This window comes from Dromiciops gliroides, chromosome 2 (assembly GCF_019393635.1).
Source record: "Dromiciops gliroides isolate mDroGli1 chromosome 2, mDroGli1.pri, whole genome shotgun sequence".
NCBI classification, from domain to species: Eukaryota; Metazoa; Chordata; class Mammalia; order Microbiotheria; family Microbiotheriidae; genus Dromiciops; species Dromiciops gliroides.
Window position 1 is genome coordinate 310,569,545 of NC_057862.1, and position 24,241 is coordinate 310,593,785.

A 24,241-nucleotide genomic window follows, 5' to 3' on the forward strand; every position below is an offset into this window, starting at 1 on the left:
GGAAGATCAGGATATTAGGGATTTGAGGCTGAAGGATCATGATACTGGAGATTTGGAGAGGGAGGATCAGGACACAGTGGATTTAGGGGTGGAGGATCATGACATGGGATTTCAAGTCCTCTTGTTCATCAGAGGAGCCAGCTGTCTTTCAACCCAGCTCTGCTCTTCCCCCCCCCCCCCCCGGGGTCAAGGTGCAATGACTCACTACCTTTCCATACCCCTCTGCCAGAGGCTCATTGTGGGGTGGGGGTATGAAATGAAGGGAGAGAGAAACTCGCCTCTTTACTCCCCTCATTAGAGCAAGTGTTCCTTCTCTGCCAGCAGCCTTGACAGGAGAGGTGTCAGTGACAAGGTGCTGACTTGTCACCTACTTAGCCAAGGGAAAGAGTGGGAGGAGAAGAGTCACCCAAGTCAATAGGCATTCTCCATAAAGCTTTCCCAGGACACTCCAGTCCTCAGGGATCTCTCTCTCTCTCTCTCTCTCTCTCTCTCTCTCTCTCTCTCTCTCTCTCTCTCTCTCTCTCTCTCTCTCTCTCTCCTCTGAACTCCTATAGCCTTGGCTGTCTATGACATACAATTTGACCTTTACTTTTATATAGCCTTTCTTGTTCAGTACTAATTTAGTGCCATCTGCCCAACTAGAGTGGAAACTCCCTGAGGACAGGGACATCTCCTGTTTCCTCCACAACACCTGCGTCTTCATGATACATACTTTAACACTGTTTACACAGTAAATAAATATATAAATGAACAGACAAATAAATAAAGATTGGTTTTTTTGCTTAAGTTCTGAGTTCCTAAACTTGGGATTCACATTTAGATGTTCCAGATCTGTATGTATTGCTTGTGTGTGTGTGTGTGTGTGTGTGTGTGTGTGTAAAAGAATATAACACAAATTAGATGCTGTATATAAAGTGTTTTGCAAACTTTAAAACACCATGTAAATGTCAGATATTATTATTATTTCACCCAAAGCATTGCATTGCATGATATAGCAGCAAGAGCACTGAACTTGAAGCCAGAGAACCTGGTCTTGAATTCCATTTCTGATACTTATCCTGTGACCTTGTACAAGTCATTTAATTGACCTCTCGGGACCTCAGTTCCCTCAGTTATAAAATAAGGAGATTGGATTGGATGATATCTAAGTCTTTTCCCGGCTGTAATACAATTATCCTTTCTGATGTCTTCTGTCTCAGGAAGCTCTTAAAGAAGGGTGAAGGCTGTAGTTCCCATAGGAATATCTGACTTCGAACCTAGAATGACTCCTTAGGACTCATCATCTGACTGGCCATCTCTCTTACTGCGTTCAATATGGATAGAGACAAGGTCAGCTTAGTGTGTGTGTTGGGGATATGTGTCCACTGCAAAAGGAAACTAGAATGGTTCAGGACCTTGGTCAGCACCCCCCTGGAAAAGTAATTTAATCTTTTTCTTCCTCTGCTTTACCAATCTTTTCCCCCAATCCCAACCAGCTATTTTCCACTGAGTGCAGTTTTTGCTGGTGAGGGAGCCACAACATACATTTCAGTCTGAAATAGCAATGAACTTGTCCTGGGGGGGAGTTGAAAACTGAGCTCAAGACCTAAGTAATGCAAGTATGAAGGTCTCTGGATTTGTGCAGAGTTTGAGGTTCAAGGGGACTGGTCTATGGCACCAAAACTTTTTTTTTGTTTTGGTGATTTGCCCAGGGTCACACAGCTAGTAAGTGTTAAGTATCTGAGGTCAAATTTGAACTCAGATCCTCCTGACTCCAGGGCCAGTGTTCTATCCACTGTGTCACCTAGCTGCCCCCAACACCAAAACTTTTAAAGAAGACATGGAGGAAGAAAAATCTGACCTGTCTTTCCCCATGACCAGTATAGGTGTTGTCTCTCCATCCCTGAATTCCCAAAGTTTTCACTGACCAACCACCAACCCTGGGAATGTTTTCCATCTCTTTCTCCTGGCTTCCCTGGCTTCTTTCAAGTCTCAGCAAAAGTGCTACAAAGCCTTTCCCAGTTCTTCTTAATCTCTGAGACTTCTCCCATTTTATCTTGTGTGTCATGGGGAAATAGAGTGGGGGTTTGGGGTTGGGGTTCTTAGGAATTCCTCTTTAAAGAATTACACTCTCTTGCACACAAATCCAACTAGAATAAAATAATAGTTTATTTAGGGGGTAGGGAAAGGAAACCAAGGGAGAAATCCTTGAACTTCTCATGGGGAGAAGGCATGGCACAGAGGCGTGGCTCTCTGAGATACCTATCTCCTCAAGCAGGAAACAGGCAGATACTTTTATAGAGGACTGATGGGGGGCGGGGCAGCAGTGATCATCTAACTGTGGAAAATTCCCTTATTGGGGGAGAACCATCCCCCACTGGTGGTGGCTGGGAGAACTGGGTGAGGGGCGGCTCTGGATCTCTCAAGTCTTCTCTCTCTCCTCCTCCCGACACAAAGGCAGCAGCCACACCTAATCTTATCTCACCAGGGGTGGAGGAGACTGGAATGAAGAGTTGTGGTATTGGAGCTAGCTCAGTCCCGATCCGGTGCCACTTATCTCTTTAGGTGTGTCTTTTGGTTTAGTTTCTCTAGGAAAAGGTTCTTTGATGTACCCCAGAGAACTTCTGGGGTGCTAGGCCCATAACATTGTGTATATCTTGTTTGTACATAATTGTTTGCATGTTGTCTCTCCCATTAGACTGTGAACTTCTTGAAGGCAGGGATTATGTTTTAGGGTTGTTGGGTTTTTTACCTTTCTTTGTATCCTCAACACTACAGTGCCTGGAACACAGTAGGCACTTAATAAAGGCCAGCTGACTGATTGTGAAAAATAGGAGAAAAAACATTGCCCCTCCTCCTCACGAACCCTAAATTTCATGGAGAAAGCACAGTCCCTGTCCTCTTAGATTCCCAGGCTGATAAGGGAATCACGAACTCCACCCCACCCCTTCTGTAGCTCTGTACAATGCACTTAGAGCACTTAATAAATGTTTGTTGAATGGAACTGCAAGCTGGATGGCACTTTAAGAGGAGGGAGGAGTGGAGAAAACAAGATATCTCCATAACTCCCAAAGGAAAGCCACTTCCTTGGGAATGTAGACATCCCAGCTTCTTTTCCTTTTCTAGAATGTTGGCCCCACTTTTGTTTCTTCTAGATGCATATTGGCCTCACTTGAAGCTGCCCAGAGAGGTTTCCTTTTCCCTTCCTCTATCTCTCTCCTTTCCTGTTAGCTTCCTCCTCCCCCAAATCCCATGTGTCCCTCTCTTTCTAGTTTAGTCTATCCTCTCTTTTCCTTGGCCCCTCCCCCACCCCATTTCTCCCTCATTTCCCTCCCTGCTCTCCCCTATTTTAGGTGGACAAGACTTCTGAGCTTTGTTGCTAGGAGGAGCCTGCAGGCTAACAGCACAGTGAGCTCTGTAGCACTTTCTCTTCCAAAGAATTCTTACAAGCAATTAATTAACCTCATCAAATCCTTTATGGGAAGAAAGAGGGCAGGAGAGAGCTTGATACACCCGGTCCCCTAAGGGCTAGTCTAGTGGATATGAAGCCATTCCCAGGAAACCTCATGGTCACTGGCTCTGCTCCTGACAGTTATTTCTTAGGACAGGCTAGATTGACTGGACAATAGAGTAAGTAAAGGGGAGTAATCTTTAATAAGACTGCAAAGGTAGGTTGTGTCCAGTGACTAGAAAGATGGTTCAATAATAGGGAATATGGAGAAGAGGAATGGGTTTGGGCTGGGAGGGGTTGGAGATTATTATCTTTGCTTTGAATATGTTGAGTTTGAAATGTCTATGGGACATCCACTTGGAAATGTCTAATAGGTAGGTGGTTTTGTATGACTAGGCTTGTCATCAGGGAAACCTGGGTTCAGGTACTACCTTTGAAACCTACCTTTACTAACTGTGACACAGGCCAAATACTTAACCTCTATCTACCTCAGGCAACTCCCTAGTGCATCTCTACAAAGTCAGCTTGTGATTTTGTGATCTGACTCAGGAAGATCCCTAAGCTGACAAAATCACAGATCCTAATTATGAGACATAGAGCTGCATGGAAGTTGAGAGACGGATATTGTGGCTGTGTGAGAAACATACAAGGGGCTCAGGTATTGAGTAGGGACCACAGTGATGACTTTGTTTTGCAGGCAGATAGGTATTTTTGTAAGAAGAAGATGGTTTGGAAATGGGTTAGATTCAAGCTAATGGGAGATGAAGAAGAGTAGTTTCTGTGTCACTCATTCTTTCATTTGACAAACATGTGTTAAATGCCTCCAATGTGCTACACATGGTGTTAGGTTGTAGGGGAGATGCAGAATTTGTTAAGACAATCTATGACAACCTCATAAAGCTCACAGTCTAGTAGAAGGGTGAGAAACCCAGGTGACTGTAATACACAATGATAAGTGGGAAAGGACTATTTTTGACTTTCTTTGTGTTCCTAGCTCTTCACACAGTGTCTGACACATTTTAAGTGCCTAATAAATGCTTGATGAGTGATTAATAAGTATATTAGAGATTGTGAAATATGAGGTATGAGAGGGAAGGTTATTGTTGACTGATTTCTGATTAGAGAAGGCTTCATGAAGTGGATAGTCTTTGAGTTGTACTTTAAAGGGTGAGTAGGAATTTAACCAGCAATGAAAGGGAGGGAGGCACTCTGTGCACAAGGTTGTGAGAGGTAACAGAAGGCATAGACAGAAGACAGGCAAGTGTTTCTTCAGGGGACAGAGGATAGACCAGTTTGACAGGAGTCCACAAAAGGGCCCCATACAGTTTGAAATATCTCAGTTTTTATGTGACAGACTCTTGGACAGTAACAAATTCTTCCTCTTTTTTCTCCTCCCAAAAGGACCCCTTCTAAATACCATCACAAGGAAAATAAATAATCCTTGTATACATCAACTCAGAACTCAGCTGTATGATCACAGAAATAGTTAATTGGGTCAGCATGAGAAGCCAGGCAGGCACTGGGCAGGTAGCCAGGCTTCTGAACTCAGTGTCTCTTGCTTATACCAACTCCCTGAAAGGCCTCAAGGTCCCTAGGTTAGGTAGGAAATCATCCATATGACCCTCCATGTATCAGGTATAGATTGGTCAGGATGTATGGGGTGTTCAGGGAGGACTAGCACCTTTGGTGTGAAGGTTTACTGAACCCTTTTCAGGGTTGCTCATCCACTTTTAGTGTCCACGTTCACCCAGATCTCACCTGTGGCTCCAAAAAGCTGTAGTATGCACTGTGGCCACACCCTAGCAAACCATCTTGGCAGACAGGCTAAACCAGGTTGAGAGTAACTGACAGGTGAGTTAGGGAGATGTCCATTCTAGGCAGGTGAAGACTTTCCCCAGTGGGATGGGTGGATACGAACAATTTGTTCCAATGGTCATGAAGGCAGCCAAAGCAGGTGCTGTGGAGTGCTTAGATTTTGGTCAGGCATTAAAGATGCCAAGGTCATCCCTGCATCCAGGGACCATCAAGGTAATCATCAGTCTCGACTTTTGTCTTACCATTGGACTAATCCAATGACTCTGGAAGAGAGTGAGGCTGAAGACTGCACAACTCTGCCTCACTGAAATCCAATTTGAATGCAAGTGATGTCATTGGTCCTCTTCAAAAAATGAAGAAGAACCAATTGGTCCTTCTGTAAAAATGAAGCCGTATAACTTCCTCTATATCAGATATTGTACAAAACCATTTTGTTTCACAAGGTTCTATTTCGTTGCCAATGCCCCAAAGATAAAAACCATGCCATCTTACTCGAGTTCTTTTTAATCTTCCACTGAGTTCAAAGCACTTCCCAGAGCCTCTCTCCAGAGCCCAAACCAGAAGCTGGAAAGGGAAGTGGGAAGCAAAGGAGAGTTAATGCTACTCAAAGAACCTGATCTTTTGCATTTACTGACATTCTTGGATTTGGCATTTACAACCTCAGGGTTCTATACAGAGGAGGCCTTTTGCATTTGATGTAAATATTATGGTGATGAGAGACGACACAGAAAATACTCTGTAGGAAATTTAAATCCACACCCACCAGGCTGGGAATCTTTCCACAGCTCTCGGTTGTTACTCTGCTGGATTGATTCCTCAGTGCTCTTTGGTTAACCCAGAAAAGGTCTCCTCTGCCCTCCAGCAGAGAGGTCCAGAGCTCTCCGCATTGTATCTTCAATTTACAGATGTGTATACCTTACTTCTCTGGAGCTTCTAGTCTCCTGGATAGAGTCCAAATTGGAGTAACAATAATAACCTTTCCTCAGAGTGGACCTCACTTTTGATGCTAACCCAGGAGTGACTCAATCAGGGCTATCACTGACAATACTGACAATTCCCTGAGATGGGGAAGGAGGAGAGATTGGGACTCCAAACCTCCAGAGAAGTGTGAAGTTCTGAGCATTCTAATAATCTTTGAATTATTTCCTCCAACGGGGAGGAACAACATGCAAACAACCATGTACATCCAAGATGCATACAGCATAAATGAAAGGTAATCTAAAGAGGGCACTGCCTGGGAGCAGGAGGAGAGGCATAAACAGAAGATGAGATGACTTGGATATATGGAGTGAGGAGTAAGAGTAAGGAGTACAGGATAAAAGTGATGTTGTGAGCCTGGATAACTGGAAAGTTATGGTACCCTTAATAGTAATAGGAAAGTTGGAAAGAGGGAGAAGTTTGGGAGGCAAAGATAAATAATGCTAATTTGGACATGTTGGGTTTGGGATGCCTACAGGACATCTGTTTTGAAATGTCTGACAGGGAGTTGATAATGTGGGACCGGAGCTCAGGAGAGAGACTAGGGTCATATATAGATCTAGCAATTATCTGCATAGAGATAATAATTGAATCCATGTGAGTTGATGAGATCACCAAGGGATAGAGCATGAAAGGAAAACAGATTGATTGTGTGGAGTTAAACTGACTCACCAAGGGTGGAGATAGGGAAGAAAGGAGAGTGTTGCCAAAGCAGAGGTGATGACCCAGGAAATAATTAGAAGGTTAAAGGCATAGGGAAAGATGGAATTTTAAGAGATTATAACTAATGACCCATCAAATGAGTAGTATAGATAGTAAGATTCTATTTTTTAAAGGAGTTTTCATTGACATATTTTGTTTTTACATCATTTCCTTCTGCATGACTCTCACCTCCAAGAGAGCAATCCCTTGTAACAAAGTATTTTCAAACAAAGAAAAAGGAGAGGAAGAGAAAAAAATTCAGTAAAACTGATCAATATGGGCAGCTAGGTGGCACAGTGGATAAAGCACTGGCCTTGGATTCAGGAGGACCTGAGTTCAAATCTAGCCTCAGACACTTGACACTTAACTAGCTATGTGACCCTGGGCAAGTCACTTATCCCTCATTGCCCAGCAAAAAAAACCCCACCAAAAACCAAAACCAAAAAAAAAAAAAAAAAACCCCAAACCCAACAAACAACAAAACTGATCAATATGTCAAAAAATCTAGTATTATATAGAAGGTTTCATAACCATGTACTCTATCGCTGCAAAGGCTTAGGTGGGAAGGTAAGAGTGTTAGGGGGTGGGGGTGGAAGGAAGATATCTGCTCATATCTCTACTTGATCTTTATATTTTGAAACATTCAATGTCTATTGTTTTGTGGTGGTGGTTTTTTCCATTTACATTGTTGAAGTTGTTGTATATATTGTTTTCCCATATCTGCTTACTTTATTTTGTTTGTTTTCAGAACTTATTTATTTTCTTTTTTTCAATTAAAACAGACATTTATTTTCTTCCTACTTCCCACCTCACTGGAAAAAAAAGAAAAACAAAACCCCTAATAATGAATATATATAGTCAAGCAAAACAAATTCCCACATTGGCCATGTCCCACAATGTATGTCTTACTCTGCATCTTAAATCAATCACCTACCTGTCAGGAAGTAGATAACATGCTTCAACAATGATCCTTTAGAATCACTATTGACCATCACACTGATATGGGGAGAAAGCACATGGGTCCTTAGGATTCCTCTGTAAAGAATTACATTCTCTCATAAGTCCTATTTAGGAATAAAAGAACAGGTTTATTGGGGTACAAAAGAAACTGGCCAGGAGGAAGGTTTTAGACAAAAATGCTTTCCTCCCTCACTAGCTTGGGGAGCACCTTTTTTTTTTTTTTGGTGAGGCAATTGGGGTTAAGTGACTTGCCCAGGGTCACACAGCTAGTAGGTGTTAAGTGTCTGAGGCCAGATTTGAATTTAGGTCCTCCTGACTCTAGGGCCAGTGCTCTATCTACTGTTCCACCTAGCTGCCCCAGGAGCACCCTTTTATAGGGCTAAGATGGTGTGGGTAAAAATGTCCCTTATTGGGTGATGGGTTGGGGATCATCTAGTGGTGGGCTGGGGTAGTTTGATGATGGGTTGTGAGCAATCTGGTCATGGGCCTTAACTCCATCCTGGTGGGTCAGAGCAGTCTGCTGGTGGGTGGTTCCTGGGTCTTCTCCTGGTGTAGCCATGCCCAACAGGATTACCTCATCCAGGTGGTGAGGAGGGCTGGAATGTAGAGTGGTAGTCCTCAAGCTTGCTCAGTTCTGTCTGTGCTGCTTATCTCTTTTGGGTGTGTCTATGCTTGGTTGAGCTCAAGGAGAGGCCTCCTTGATTTCAGGGGAAAACTCTTGGGGTTTTAAGGAAAAAAGTTCCTTGACCTCCCCAGACAACTTCTGGGGTGCTATGGGCCCATAACAAGACTGATCATGATTTTCAAGTCTTTTAAAGTTGTTTTTCTTTGTAACATTGTATAAAACATTCTCCTGGCTATGATCAATCAATTAATCAATATTTATTAAGCACCTACTGTCTCCAGGCATTGTGATAAGCAGCTCACTTCACTCTGTATCATCCAAGCCTCCTCAGTTTTCTCTGAAATAATAGTCTCTTTTAGCCCAATATAATTCTATTACATTCATATGCCATCATTTGTTCATCTATTCCTCAATTAATGGGCATCTCCTTAGCTTTCTGTTCTTTGCCACCAGCTGCTACAAATACTTGTAGATGCTTTTCCTCTTTCTTTGATCTCTTTGGGGATAGACTTAGTAGTGATATTGACAGACCAAAGGATATACAATTCAATTATTTGAGAGGCATAGTTCCAAATTGTTTTCCTGAGCTTACTTCATTTTGCATCAGTTCATGTAAGTCTTTCCATGTTTCTTTGTAGTCATCATACTTGTTCTTTAAAACAGAACACAGGGGGCAGCTAGGTGGCACAGTGGATAAAGCACTGGCCCTGGATTCAGGAGGACCTGAGTTCAAATCTGACCTCAGATACTTGACATATACTAGCTGTATGACCCCAGGCAAGTCACTTAACCCTCATTGCCCCTCCCCCTTCCAAAAAATAAAAAACCCCAGAAATATTCCATTATATTCCTGTATCATAATTTGTTTAGCCATTCTGAAATCAATGGGATTTGCTTTACTTTGCTTCTAGTTCTTTGCCACCCCCAAAACACTGCTATAAACATTTTGGTGCAAAGAGAGCCTTTTTTGTTGATGGCCTCCTTGAGAAATATTCCTAGGAATCTTTGGGTCAAAGTATATGGGTATGGGGGCAGCTAGATAGTGCAGTGGATAGAGCACTGACCCTGGAGTCAGGAGTACCTGAGTTCAAGTCCATCCTCAGACATTTAACACTTACTAGCTGTGTGACCCTGGGCAAGTCACTTAACCCCAATTGCCTCACTTAAAAAAAAATATATATATATATATACTCATTATACTCATATATATATATATATATATATATATATATAATCACTTTGTATAATTCCAAATTGTTTTCCAGAATCATTGGACCAATTCACGACTCTACCAATAATGTATTAGTATGCCTATCTATTTGCAGCCAAAAATATGGCTTTCTGAGGAAGAAGGAACCATTTTGAGTTGAAGTGATCAGGGAAAGTTTCACAGAGAACTTGAAACTTGAATTGGGCCTTGAACAGAAGAGGGATACATACACACACACACACATATGATAGTGTGAAGCAGAGTTGAAGTCATTTGCACAAGATTATATGGCTAATAAGGGGTGGAACCAGGATTGTGCCCAGATAATTTGATGCTATTTTCACTCCATTGTGCTAACACCTTTTTACATATTACTCCTGGTGACATAAAGGTGACTTGCTCTTGGTGTCATCCCAGGCTGCATGCAGATTTGCAAGATACCTTTGAGGAGAGTCACTTATGTAAGAGACGACTTGTGCACTGTAGTTGGGAGAATTTTGATTGGGCACTGGGGAAGAGTCTGACTCTGAGGTCTTATTGTGGCTTGGAAATGGCTCTGAGTGCTTAAAGGTTATACTAGGGGACCACAAACTCTAGCAAGTCCTACCAGTCTAGAAAGGTTTTGAATGATAGATAGCTCAATGAAGGACTTCAAGTCTGTCCTCTGAGACCTGGCCTAGCTAAGTGGAGAAGCTTGTCACCAGGTTAGATACAGGGTATATATATATATATATATATATATATATATATATATATATATATATATATATATATATATATATATATAATAGTGGCAGCAACTCTTACCAACTGCCTGCAAGTTACAGAGGGGTAGCAGTCTTTAATAAAAGTACAGATTCTGAGGGGACAGCTAGGTGGTTCAGTGGATAGAGCACCGGCCCTGGATTCAGGAGGACCTGAGTTCAAATCTGACCTCAGCCACTTAACACTTACTAGCTATGTGACCCTGGGCAAGTCACATAACCCCAATTGCCTCACCAAAAAAAAAAAAAAGAAAGATAAAAGTGCGGATTCTGGAAGCAGGAAAGTGTTGAGAGAGAGATACTGCTCTTAAGGGGTATTGGACTATTATGACACAGCATCAGGTAAGCCAAAATGTCATGCTGAGGCATCAGTTGAACAGAGGTGAGAGCTTAGGATAGCCATCCTGGAGTGTGACTTACAAAGATATCATGATCTCTTTTTAGACCAGGAAGTTGGTTTTTCTAATGTAGGGTCTGTGAACTTAATTTCTTTAAGAAAATATTTTGAAAACTATATTTCAACATAATTGGTTTCCTTTATAATATTATGTATTTTATTTTATGTATTTAAAAACATTTTTGGGACAAGGGAGACGGAATCCTCATGAAATTCTCAAAGGGGTCCATAACACAGAAAAGTGAAGAACCCCAATTTAAGATAAATATTCTCTTCAGTGGTCAAAAACTGGTAAACAAATAAATAACAAAATAAATAAATAAACAAGCAGATAAATAAATAAATGGGTTCGTGAATGAATGAATGAATGAATGAATGAATGGACAAATAAATAAATGGAGGATCTTTGGAGTCAGGAGCATACTGTGGCACCATTTGCACCACGTTCCTTTTCTTTTCTTTTCTTTTCTCTTTTTGGTGAGGCAATTGGGGTTAAGTGACTTGCCCAGGGTCACACAGCTAGTAAGTGTTAAGTGTCTGAGGCCAGATTTGAACTCAGGTCCTCCTGAATCCAGGGCTGGTGCTCTATCCACTGCGCTACCTAGCTGCTCCCTCCTTTTTTTTTTTCGGGGCAATGAGGGTTAAGTGACTTGCCCAGGGCCACACAGCTAGTAAGTGTCAAGTGTCTGAACCTGGATTTGAACTCAGGTCCTCCTGAATCCAGGGCCGGTGCTTTATCCACTGTGCCACCTAGCTGCCCCCACCACATTCCTTTTCATAAGTAATATTCCAGCCAAGTCCTCTTCACTTTGAGACTGTGTCCAAATCCCAAGAGAAAGGCCATGGATGGGCCCCAGATTGCTGCTCTGCTCTGAATTCCCTTGGATCCCTCTTCTCTACTCCCTCAAGATGCTTAGGCAGTATTCTAAGCATGTTCCTTAGCTCTAGAGTCAGGCTGGGAGATGGGTAGTACCTGGCTCTCCTGATCATCTACTGGGTAAAGAGAAAGCAGCTTGAAATGGGGATTCTCATCTTGGCTGGGCTGCCTTGCCTAAGAGCAAAGAAGAGCCTCATACTTGGGGAACCTTGTTTGGCTCACTACACACAGTGAGTCCTTGGAATGGTGAGCATGATGCTTCAGGCCTGAGGGCTCAGCCCTGGGCACATTCTACTGCCCCTAGACTTGGGAGGGTCATGAGGGAAGCCACATTGGCTGAGTGTTCAGTGCTGCTGGAAGAAGTTTGCTTAGAATTCCCTTAGGAGTGTGTTTTTTAAGGCAGGAGACAGGGAACAACACAGGCTCTGTTGATTAGGTGGGTTTGAAATTGATAAATTACTTTGTATTGGGGCAAAATGATTTGACCAGATTTCAAATGTCTCAGAGAAGGGAAGCTTCTTCTGCGCCAAGTATTGATTGCATTTAATAGAGCTGGTACTTCCTCACCTTAAAATACAACCAAAGTTGAAGAAGGTGGAAGCTCCCCCTCTCCCTCTCTCTTCTCCTTCTCAGGGGGAAGGGTACATAGGGGCCAGTAGCTCTTGCGGTTCAGGGGCCATGGAACCTGTGTACTAGCATTGGGTTACAACTACTCTGGGGCAGATTGATGGTGGGGGACAGGGAGAGGAGGGAAGCAGGGGTCCTTTCCATTCTTTACCTATCGATCGGATGCCAAACTGTGACTGTTCAGGCCTTTGACGAATCACTACCCCAATGATGAATGCCCTGAAGATTTTATGGAGTATAGGGAAGGGTCTCTCATCAGAGAGCCAGGCTCAGGAGAAAGGAAGGAAGAGATTCAAACAGCGGGATTAGTAGGGGGAGAGGAAAGGAGCTGAAGGGCAGGGATGAACCCAGAATTTCTCTAAGACTTCACCAAGGGCAGCTAATCCTGTCCTTTTCTCTCAGCAGGATCTGGCCACAATTGTTAAATAAACCATGTTTTGAAATTCATTTTCTCTGTCTGTCTCCCTCTGTCTGTCTCATTGTCTGTCTCCCTATCTGGCTTGAAAATGGCTTGACTGCCTCCTCTTACAAGAAAGCCTTCTCTTCTCTATCCCCTCCCTCCACCCTATAGGAAGGATGGAAGAAGAGGAAGAAACAGAGAAGAAGTAGGCAGTGGGGGTGATAGGCAGAAACATGGAGAAGAGAGAGATCCCAGAGGCACAGGGAAAGGAAGATATTTCCCCACTGCATCTCTTGGCAGCATGGCATAGTTAGCACTGAAAAGGAAGTCCAGAGGCCCTTTCTCTCAGATCCACTCCAATTCCACCACTGTCTGTGTGATTTCAAGCAAGACACTTGATTTTCTGGGCTTCATCTGCAAAATGGGTTGGGCTAATTTCTAATTTCCCTTCCAGCTCTAATGTTTTATGATTCTGGTGTTGAGAAAAGAAATCTTTGTAAGGGAATCTGGGGTTGTACAAATGATTGCCAGTTCCCATAAGAGAGAATCCTCTTTGCTGAGAGTCTGACTCTCTCTTGAAGGGAAAGGTTACTTCCACATAGCTTATCCTCTCAGTATTATCGAGGATGTGACTTTTCCTGGAGGGTTTTCTCTCCCCATCTACAGTCCAAACTTAATCCTGCCTATTTGATTTGTCAGTGCTATCTGCTAACTTCCCCTCTTCCTGTTGGACACAGGATTCTTTTCCACACTTCTTCCCATAACTGGTGACCTTGTGAGACCAGGATTCCATCAACCTCCCCTTAATGGGGTGAAGGGGAATCCATACCCAGAGTCAGCTGCTTAAGCCATTGTCCTACCCTCAGGCACCTGATTCTCTGAAAGCCAGAGAGCTTCATTGAGACCCTCATTGCATGGCCTTCTGCCCTGTATCACCAAGTCCCTCATCCCCCAGCCCATGGCCCAGTGAAGTCCACAGCCACCCAGTGCACAGTCCATAGTCCCATACAAAGGTCCCTTGGACCAACATCTCCAAAAATCACCCCTCCGTGGGGATTAGTTCTGAGTTCACGTTCTGGAAAGCTGCCAAGGGAGCAGGAAGCTGTGTTGGTATAAAGAATCACAGAAAGGGCCGCAGGTAATTATGTCTCTTTTAAGCTGCTAACAGGATTGGCCGTTTGATAAATGGGAGGATTTGAAGCTGTTTTGTCACTGACAAGCTGTTGTAAGATCATATTGGAAGCTGAAGACAGTTTATCTTTGCATGTGCTGTGGAGAGAAGGGGAATTCTCCGTGGATTTCACACCCTCTTCAAATTAATGTGATTTCTTTGGCCTGTAATGTGCAGAGGGGAGTGAGTGATCTTTATGACTCACACCTGATTAGATTACCCTGCTTCAGCACTCCCCTCCAAACTGTACTCGCTGCCCTCACTCCCAAGCCCCTACTTGCATCCTTCCCCTTGCTTAGTCTCTTCCTCCTCCTCCTCCCGCATGCCAGCTCTTTGCCAGGCTTCTCCCTCCCCTTTGACCTCCTTCACTTCTCCTTTTTCCTCCAATCCCTGCTCACCTTCACCCCCAGTCCAGTGAAATGTTCCTTTACAGAGAGTTCCATTATACACAGGGAGGTAGAAAGGTCTGATCTCTGTAGTTGTGAAAGAAGAGGGAAGAGAGAAAATTGATGAAAGAAAAGATGGAGATCAGTAGGGAAGGGAAAGAAGGGCAAGAGAGAGAAACTGTGGGGAAAAAGGGTGGAGCTAATAGGAGAAGGATCTGGTCTCCTTGATGGCCTCCAGGTTCCTGGAGACAGTCAGGAGTTGGGAGGGGTATTAAGGGGTCACCCCTCCCACAACCCCTAGTCTATTCCAGGAGACTGGAGGAGTAATTGTAACTATACTCCTAAGTACTAAGGCTCTAATCTAATGGTGTTCGGGGTACCTCCACCAAACACTGCTCCCACCTGGGCTACCATCTCCTGAAGAAGTGGCAAAACATTAACAGGAGCAAGAGAAGTGGGGTAGGGAATGTCTTCTTGTGGAAACAACTCTGGAGCCAGGACCCTGCAGAAGCCCATGAAGCCTTGGCTAGTCAGTACCTGAGACCTGCTCATCCCACCAGCTTCCTTCCTGGGGGTGAGGAGTGGTGGGAAGGAGAAGGTTGAAGAGACTCCTGAAGGGAACAGGGAAGAACCAAGAACCATTCTTTCCCAGCTACCTCCCTTCCCAACTCTCACTCTCCTCTCCCCATCTCCCCATCCCTTTTCTCCCCCTGCTTCTCCTCTCCTCTGTCCTTTTTTCCCTCCTCTCCTCCTCCCTCTCTTTTCCTCTCTCCTCTTCTCTTCTTCCCTCCTCCTGCTTCCTTTTCTCCCTTCTTATCCTCTCCCCTTTCCTCCCTTTCTTCTCCCTTCATTCTCTCCCTCTCCTTTCCCCTCCTTAGTCCCTAACTCCCTTTGGATCTCCATCCCCCTCCCTAGGTGAGGCTCCTAGGAAGTGAGTCCCTGGGGAAGATGCTGGGAAAACATAGACATGAAAGAAGAGAAGCTGCTTTACTTTAGGAGCAGCCACAGAGACCCCTAGTACGCAGCCTCTGTATCTGTTTCTGTCTCTGTCTCTCTCTGTCTTTCTGTCGCTATATGTCCCTTTGTCTCTCTCTGGATCTCTCTGCCTATGTCTCTGTCTCTGTCTGGCTCTGTTTCTGTCTTTTTTGTCTCTGAGTCTTTCTCTGTCTCTTTCTCTCTGTCTTTCTCTGTCTCTCTGTATCTCTCTCTCTGTCTCTGTCTCTCTGTCTCCTCTTTCTTTTTCTGTCTCTCTGTCTCTATCTCTATGTCTTCTCTGTCTGTCTCTCTCTGTCTCTGTGTCTCTGTCTCCTCTCTCTTTTTCTCTGTCTTTGTCTTTCTGTGTCTCTATCTCTCTATCTCTCTCTCTCCTCTCTGTCTCTGTCTGTTTCTATCTCTGTCTCTCTGTTTCTATCTCTGTCTCTGTCTCTCTGTCTCTGTCTGTTTCTATCTCTGTCTCTCTGTTTCTGTCTCTGTCTCTGTCTCTGTCTCTCTGTCTCTGTCTTTCTCTTTGTCTCTGTCTCCTCTCTGTCTCTCTCTGTCTCTCTGTCTCTGTCTTTCTCTTGTCTCTGTCTCTGTCTCTCTGTGTCTCTCTCTGTGTGTCTGTTTCTGTCTCTCTTTTTCTCTGTCTCTCCTCTCTCTGTCTCTGTCTCTGTCTCCTTCTCTCTCTCGCTCCCCCCTTGCCTAGTCGGCTGCAGAGTAGGGAGGGAGTGATGCCCTCCGTTTTCACCTCCCGCCCCCGCCCCCGCGTTGATTGCCTCCCCCTCTTCCCCACACAGAACTCTGCTGGGCGTTTTGCGCCTCATTTCACATGAGAAGCGTTTATCCTAGAGCGAGCTAACGACACTGGCTCCCCAACCCCGCGGCCCAGCTCGCATGTCGGAGACCCCCACGCCAGTCCTGACAGCTGAGAGCATTCAGCACTCTCACCCCGCGGCGCCCTCCCTCTTAGAATGGCAGTCAGGGCAGCTGTGGGTGTGCTTCACGACATGGGTGCTAGCAACGTTACGTGCAGGAATCAGTCTTTGTGTTACAGGACATGTGTGCTATGGGACTCGTGTAAGAGAAAACACGTGTGCTGCGCATGTGTGCAGTACAAGCCTTGTGCTCCTGCAGGAGTGCTGGGGAAAACAGGAGACAAAATCTGTACAACACTATACGTGTATTTATGGTCAGTAGTCAGGGCCTCTCTTTTATCCCTGGGTTAAAATAAAAGCCACTTGACCACTGCTGAGACCCTGAACAGCTGAGTTATCCTAGGAAAGAGGGGAAAAGAAGAAAACAGGTCTCTCCCAGCTTCAGCTCCCTCCTTCCCCTCCAATGTGGGAAGCCACTACTCGTGATGTAATGAGGAAAACACTGGATTTTGAATCATAAGATATGAATCCTAGTCCTTATCCTGTTACTTGAAGTCAAGAAGACCAGAGTTCAAAATTGGACCTCAGACACTTGCTAACTGTGTTACCTTGGATCAGTCACTTAACCTCTGTCTGCCTTGGTTTCCTCATCTGTAAAATTGGGATAATAATAGCACTTAACTTCCCAGGGTTGAGTGAGAATAAAATGAGGTATTTGTAAAGTACTTTGCAAACCTTAAAGAGCTATAGAAATACTAGCTATTGTTATTAACAATAATGATAATAATCTTGATTGTCCCCTTTCTTGGCATCAGTTTGCTCTTTTTTTTTTTTAAGTGTGGGAGTTAGACTAGATGATTAGACTAAATTCCCAGACTCTCATTAGGCTCTAAATCCTAGGATCCTGAGATGAAGCATACACATTAAGAAATTTCTGAAACGAGAGAGTTATCTTTAAGGAAGATATGGTTACAAGTCCCAGTTTCTAATTCAAACTGGTTGTGTAACCCCAGACAATTCATGACTTTCCACTTTTCCTCAGCAGTTAAGATTGTAAATTGCAGAATTGTAAAATGCCTCTTTGCATGAGTAGAGGGAGTTTCCTCACCTGGAGTTCCCTAAAGAAATTCCAGCTCAAATTTCCCCCTTTCTCAGGGGTGTTGTGAAGTTCAAGTGAGTGTCAGTAATTTTTTTAGTGATTATTATTAGCATCCCATCACCAACTCTTCTGTCTGGTGAGGACCTAATTTCTGGAGCCTTCGATTGCACTTTTTTTTTTCTGGAGGTAATGGGGTTTAAGTGACTTGCACACAGCTAGTCGACATCTGGATTTATTTGAACTCGGATCCAACTAATTTTAGGGCTCATGTTCTTTCCACTGTGCGACCTAGCTGACCCCTTCTGTTGCACTCTTGCAGAACTCAAGCATTGTTTATAGAACAATACAAGGATGTGATTGTAAATATCTAACAACCAGATTCTCTGGAAGAAAATAATGTGGTACACAATTCTAAATGTAATCTGTACTATTAACCCTTTTCTTAAATCTAGACCATCACCAAAACAATAAATCAAACCCTGATTTGTAGCACTTGCAATTTCCTTAATGATTGATTTGAGCTGGCTCCAGAATACTCTTGACCCTCCCCCAAGGGAAAAAAATATTGCTGAAGAACTTTGAGAAAATAACAAGGCAACTTACTAAGAGGGTAAAACAACATAGTACTGACTGAATACATAAGTGCTACGGGATTTAGGGGTACTCCATTAGCTTGGGGAAGGATCATAGAACACAATGTTAGCTCTAAAAGAGATCTTAGAGATCATCTAGTCTAGCCCCCTCATTTTACCCATGAGGAAACAGAGATGAGAGAAAGGAAAGGAATTTTGAATCGAATCTAAAAGGATAAGGGAGCCATAGTTTGGCAGAGGAGAAGAGAGCAGGGAGGATGTTGCAGATGTTTCTCTTTAAAATAATAAACCCTTCCACTTGTGTAGCCATTTAACTATTTTTACGGTATTTTAATTTTCATTGATCTTTTGTTTTTATATCACTTTCATTTCCTAATATATAGGTATATGTATATATGTTGTATATTATATATAGGGAGAGAGATGTGTATGTATATCAACTGAAGTGAATGAACAACAACAAAATATATCCCTTTGGGGGCAGCTAGGTGGCACAGTAGATAAAAGCACTGGCCCTGTATTCAGGAGGACCTGAGTTCAAATCTAGTTTCAGACACTTGATACTTACTAGCTGTGTGACCCTGGGCAAGTCACTTAACCCTCACTGCCCCGCACCTATATACATACACACATACATATATATATATGGTTTGTTAGAGAGAAAGGGATATATATGTGTGTGTGTGTGTGTGTGTGTGTGTGTATCCCTTTCTCTCTAACAAACCATCCCTTTTTAACAAAGAATCCAAAAGAAGGAAGCAACAATGCAGCAAAACTAATCAACATATAAATGTGTCTAGAAGTGCAGGAAATGTTTCACATCCCAAATCTCCCATATTCTAAAGGAGGGAGAGGTCAATTTCCTCAATTGTTCTCCAGGGTGAAGTTTGATGATGATAATTACATAGCATTCAGTTTCTTTTTTTAATTCTTTCCATTTACATTGTAGTAATCATTGGGTGTGTTGTTTTCCTGGTTCTGCTTGTTGGCTTTATTCTGTATCAGTTCATATAGGCCTTCTCATACTTTCCTATATTCTTCATATTCAAGATTCACGTGCCTTTTTTAAATTTATGGTGATATACTTGCTTTTTTTTTTTTTAGTGAGGCAGTTGGGGTTAAGTGACTTGCCCAGGGTCACACAGCTAGTAAGTGTTAAGTGTCTGAGGTCGGATTTGAACTCAGGTACTCCTGATTCCAGGGCCGGTGCTCTATCCACTGCACCACCTAGCTGCCCCCTGTTACTTTTGAATATCACTTTCATTTGCAAATAGATCCTTTCCCAAATCTTACAAAAGAGCCATCCCTTGTACATTTCACTAGGTGGTACAGTGGATAGACTTACGAGTCCAAATCCAGCTTCAGACACTTAATATCTGCGTTACTGTAGGAAAGTAATTTACTTTCTGTCTGCCTCAGTTTCTTCATCTATAAAATGGGGCTAGCAAAAGCACCCACCTCCCAGGGGTGTTGTGGGTATCAGATAAGAGAATAATTATAAAGCACTTAGCACAGTGCTAGTCATATAATAAGCTCTACATAAATGTTAGCTTTATCATCACCATTATTATAAAAATGCCTTGCAAACCTTAAAGCTAGGTCAAAAGGCTAGCTATTATTATTGTAACAGGGAACAAAAAAAAAAAGGGAAAAGGGGTGGGGGGACAACCAAACAAAACTAACCAAACATTAAACGACTCTGAACAAGATCCCCAACATTCTGATTTTCCTACCTCTCCAGAGAAGGGAGGGTAGTACATTTTCTCATCTCTTCTTCAATGACAAACTTAGTCATTCTCCTGAGACAGCATTCAGTTTCTTTTTGTTGGTGGTATTCTTTCCACTCACATTGTTGTAGTCATTGTGTTTATTGTTTTCTTGCTTCTGCTTACTTCATTTTTCAGCAGGTCATAAGTCATCCAGTGCTATTCAGAATTCTTCCTAGTCATTGTTTATTATAGCATAATAATATTCCCCTATAATCATGGACATCACAGTTTGTTTAGCCATTCCCCAGTTGATGGGTGTCTATTATGTTTCCAGTTCTTTGCTACTACAAAAGATGCTGCTACGAGTAAGGCAAACTGTGTATGGGGCATTTCTTTCAGTCTTTGATCTCCTAGTAGCATAGGCCTAGCCATAAGATGCAGAATCATTCCTATAGTGTGTGTATGTGCTTCTGTGTTTGCCAGTGTTTCTATGTGTTCACATGAGTAATCCCATGTTCTCTGTGTGGTACCTACCCCCCTAGAGACCTCAGCACATTGGGGGTCAGAATTGCCCAGGTTGAGGTAAATGCTGGATGTCCTTACTGCTCAGTATTCTGGGAATCGTAGTTCCTGGGTTTGGAGCTGAGCCCGATCTTGAGTGTAGGTCTGGCAGATATTGCAGTTGCCATGGCAGCAGCTGAGCTGGAGCCATCAGAGCCCTTTCATCCATAGCTCAGCTCGGAGAGTCTTCCTGCAATAAAGCATGAGCTCTGGGGAGAAAGGGAAAAGAAAAGGAAGGACTCCTGGGTCTTCCTGGGAGGCCTTAACTCAGGCCTCACACTATGTGCCTTATGCAATTGGATGAAATCTCATCTGGGTTCTACTGCACTGACCCAGTGGTTCAGCAAAGTCCGGCAATTCCAAACCAATAGGTTGAATTATTAAGGTCCCAGGGTCCATCAGTCAATCAGACACAGGGGATTAGGCACCTAACCACGTGCAGAACCTGAATCCTATATACATTGTGGCAGATAAAGAGAAAGGGGAGATATGAGCCCTGCCCTTCTGGAATTTACAGTGTAATTGAGATAGGTAAAACTCAGAAAAACAGCTCAAGAAAACTTAGAATACAAGTGAAAATGAATTCATGATGATTTTGGAATTCTTAGGATTTGATATCAGTTTCCATCAATTAACAAACATTTATTAAGTACCTACTGTATGCCAACCAGGCACTTTGATGGGTGATGGGCATGAAAATGCAAAAGTGAGACAGTCTCTGCCCTAGAGCAGTTTACATTATACTGGAGGTGGAGGGGGGGAGGGAGGATACAATATATTCAGGGAAAAGTAAATATAGGTTATATACAGAATAAAAACAAAAAGATGGTAGGGGGGAGGCAAAGACACCAAGAAGTAAAGAGATGAGCAAAGGCTTTTAGAAGGAGCTAGCACTTAAAATGAAACTTAAAGGGAAGCTGTGGTTTCAATAATAACAATAATATTAGCTGACATTTATATAGCTTTAAGGTTTGTAAAGCGTTTTTCATCTACTGTCTCTTTTGATCTTCACAACAATCATATAAAGTGGGTGATATTATCCCCATTTTTCAGAGGAGGAAACAGAGTAAGTGACTTGTCCAGGGTCAGAGAGGTAGTAAATATCTGAGGCAGGATTTGAATTCAGATCTTCAAGACATTAACGTCACTATTCTATCCATCGCTCTATGTTGTCTCTCTCCTAATTGACAGAGAAGATAATGTAGACTAGTGGTGTCAAACTCAAATAGAGACCACTAATCAGTACATAAGGATCCCTATACACTATATATACGTACACATATATGTATACATACACATACATACATGCATACATATGTAGTCTTGGGAAACTATATATATTATCTAGATTTTCTTGTATTTATTTATTAAATATTTCCCAATTATATCTTAATATGGCTTGGGTCACACTGGGGAGTGTTGTGGGCCATACGCAGCCTATGCACTGCATGTTTGACACCTCTGGTATGGACTATTTGGTGTAAAACATGGTATAGACTAGTGATAGGTGACAGACAGAAAGACATGGCAGTGGGAGATGGAATATCCTGTTAAGTGGAATAAGTAGGATAGCTTGGCTAGAGCATTGAGCACATGAAGGGGAATAACATGTAACAGGACTGGAAAGATAGACTGGGGCCAGATTTTAAAGGACTTTAAATGCCGAACAGAAGGATTTGCATTTTATCTTAAAGGCAATGGGAACCCAGAAAAGCTTCATGAGCAGGGGGTGGCCTAGCCAGACCTGCAATTGAGAAATATCCATTTGGCAGTTGTGTAGAGACTGGATCAGAGAAAAGAGAAAATCAATGCAGAGTCCAAAGAGGAAACGATTGTAATAGTATAGGCAGGAGGTGAGGAGAGCCTGCATGAACTGGGGGAGTTGTGATGGAAAGGGCCTTATGAACTTGACCAAATGGTTTGGAATTATCAGGCTTTGCTGGGTCAGCTGTGAATCAATGCAGTTGATCCAGTAAGTTACCACGTGTTGTCAATTCTACCTCCTCAACACAGTAGAACCCAGAGGGGCTTCACCTACTAGTAGAAGTTATATAGAGGGGCAGCTAGATGGCGCAGTAGATAAAGTACCAGCCCTGGATTCAGGAGGATCTGAGTTCAAATCCAATCTCAGACATTTGACACTAGCTGTGTGACCCTGAACAAGTCACTTAACCCTCATTGCCCCAGAAAAAAAAAAAGAAGTCATATAGGAAGGAAGCATAATTCAGAAATTATGAGGAGATAGAATTGACAAGACTTGAGAGTGAAGAGGAGGTGAGAAAGTGGAGGCAATGAACACAGATGGATTTTTCTAGGAGTTTGGTTGTGAAAAGGAGGTTCTGAGGAGCAGCTAGGTGGTGAAGTGGATAAAGCAACAGCCCTGGATTCAGGAGTACCTGAGTTCAAATCCAGCCTCAGACACTTGACACTTACTAGCTGTGTGACCCTGGGCAAGTCACTTAACCCCCACTGCCCCCAAAAAAAGAAAAAAAAAAGAAAAGGCAGTTCTGGAGACATCGGATGATAGTTTGAAGGGATATTAGCATTAAGGGAAGTTTTAAAGAAGAAATCTTGACTTACAGGAGAGATGTGTAAATAAAACTCCAGTGAATTAATTTGCCGATTAATATTTCTTCATGACACATGGTAGGTCCAAACTCACTCCCTGAATTCTAAACTTACCTCTATGTTCACTTTTTTTTAAGGTTTACATGGTTTTACTAGTAAGAGTACTTGCTATTTTTTAAAATTATGGTGCCTCAAAGATAGTTAGCCAAAGGAGATATAAAGTAATTTTTTTTAATTTATTTTATTTTCAATTCACAGAACATAACAGTACAATAAAAAGGATAATTGCACATGAAACTGCAAATCTACCATGTATAACTTGCTATTCCCTCCAAACATACAACAGAATTATCATGTTTCTTTTTTTTCTTCCCACTGCCAGAGATGGCTATCATTAGACACAAATAGGTGTGTGTATATATATGTATTTATGTATGTGTCTATGTATATACACACATACATGTATTGTGTATACATATATAATTTTTATTATATACATACTTATATTTATCAATTCTTTCTCTGGATGTAGATAATATCTTTCTTCATATATCCTTTATTTTTAATTTGTGTAGTTACAATAGTCAAAATGACTAAGTCACTCAAAGTGGTTCTTTTTTCTTTTCTTTTTTTTTTTTTTGTGGGACTATGGGGGTTAAGTGACTTGCCCAGGGTCACACAGCTAGTAAGTGTCAAGTGTCTGAGGCCAGACTTGAACTCAGGTCCTCCTGAATCCAGGGCCCGTGCTTTATCCACTTCGCCACCTAGCTGCCCCCAAAGTGGTTCTTAAAACAATATTGCTATTACTGTATACAATGTTCTCCTGGTTCAAAAGTAGTTTTTAAAAAGAAGAAATGTAAACTATCACTAATCATGTGGGAAAAAATGTCCCAAACTATTACTAACAAGAAAAATCCAAATTAAAGTTACTGTGTCTTCACTGAAAAAAAAAAAGAAATTTTGACTAGTTTGTGGGCAGCAGAGAAGAATCTAGGAGATAAGGAGATGTTGAAAATTAACGACAGAAAAAAAATAAAAGCTTGATTAAAGGGGAAAGCTTCAGGAGGAGACAGAAGAGGAAAGCACCAAGGGAGTAAATTAAGAGGTTGGCATTGGTATCCTCTAAAATTGGAGCAAAGGAGGAGAGAGTAAGGGATAATGCCTAAGGTGATCTGAAATGTGGGCTTGGGAAGGGGGTGGGGAGCTTGCAAGTTTTCCAGTAAATTATGAGGTAAAGACCTTTCATAAGGGGTAGAGGAGAGGGGGTGACTTAGGTGATTTGGGAAGAGAGCACACTTCTGGGAATGCAATAGAATCAAATCTGGAAGGAATAATGGATTGCTGTACAGAAAGGAAGATCTAGTTGAGACTGGATACTGTAAATTCATAGTGAACTCAAATTAGCATAGTTGTTCAACTTTCTCCAGCTGTGTTGAGCAACATGGGAACGGGAGCAGAGAAAGTGAATGATGAGGGCAGTTTAGGAATAGGTTATGGAAAGGAATGAGCAGCAAAA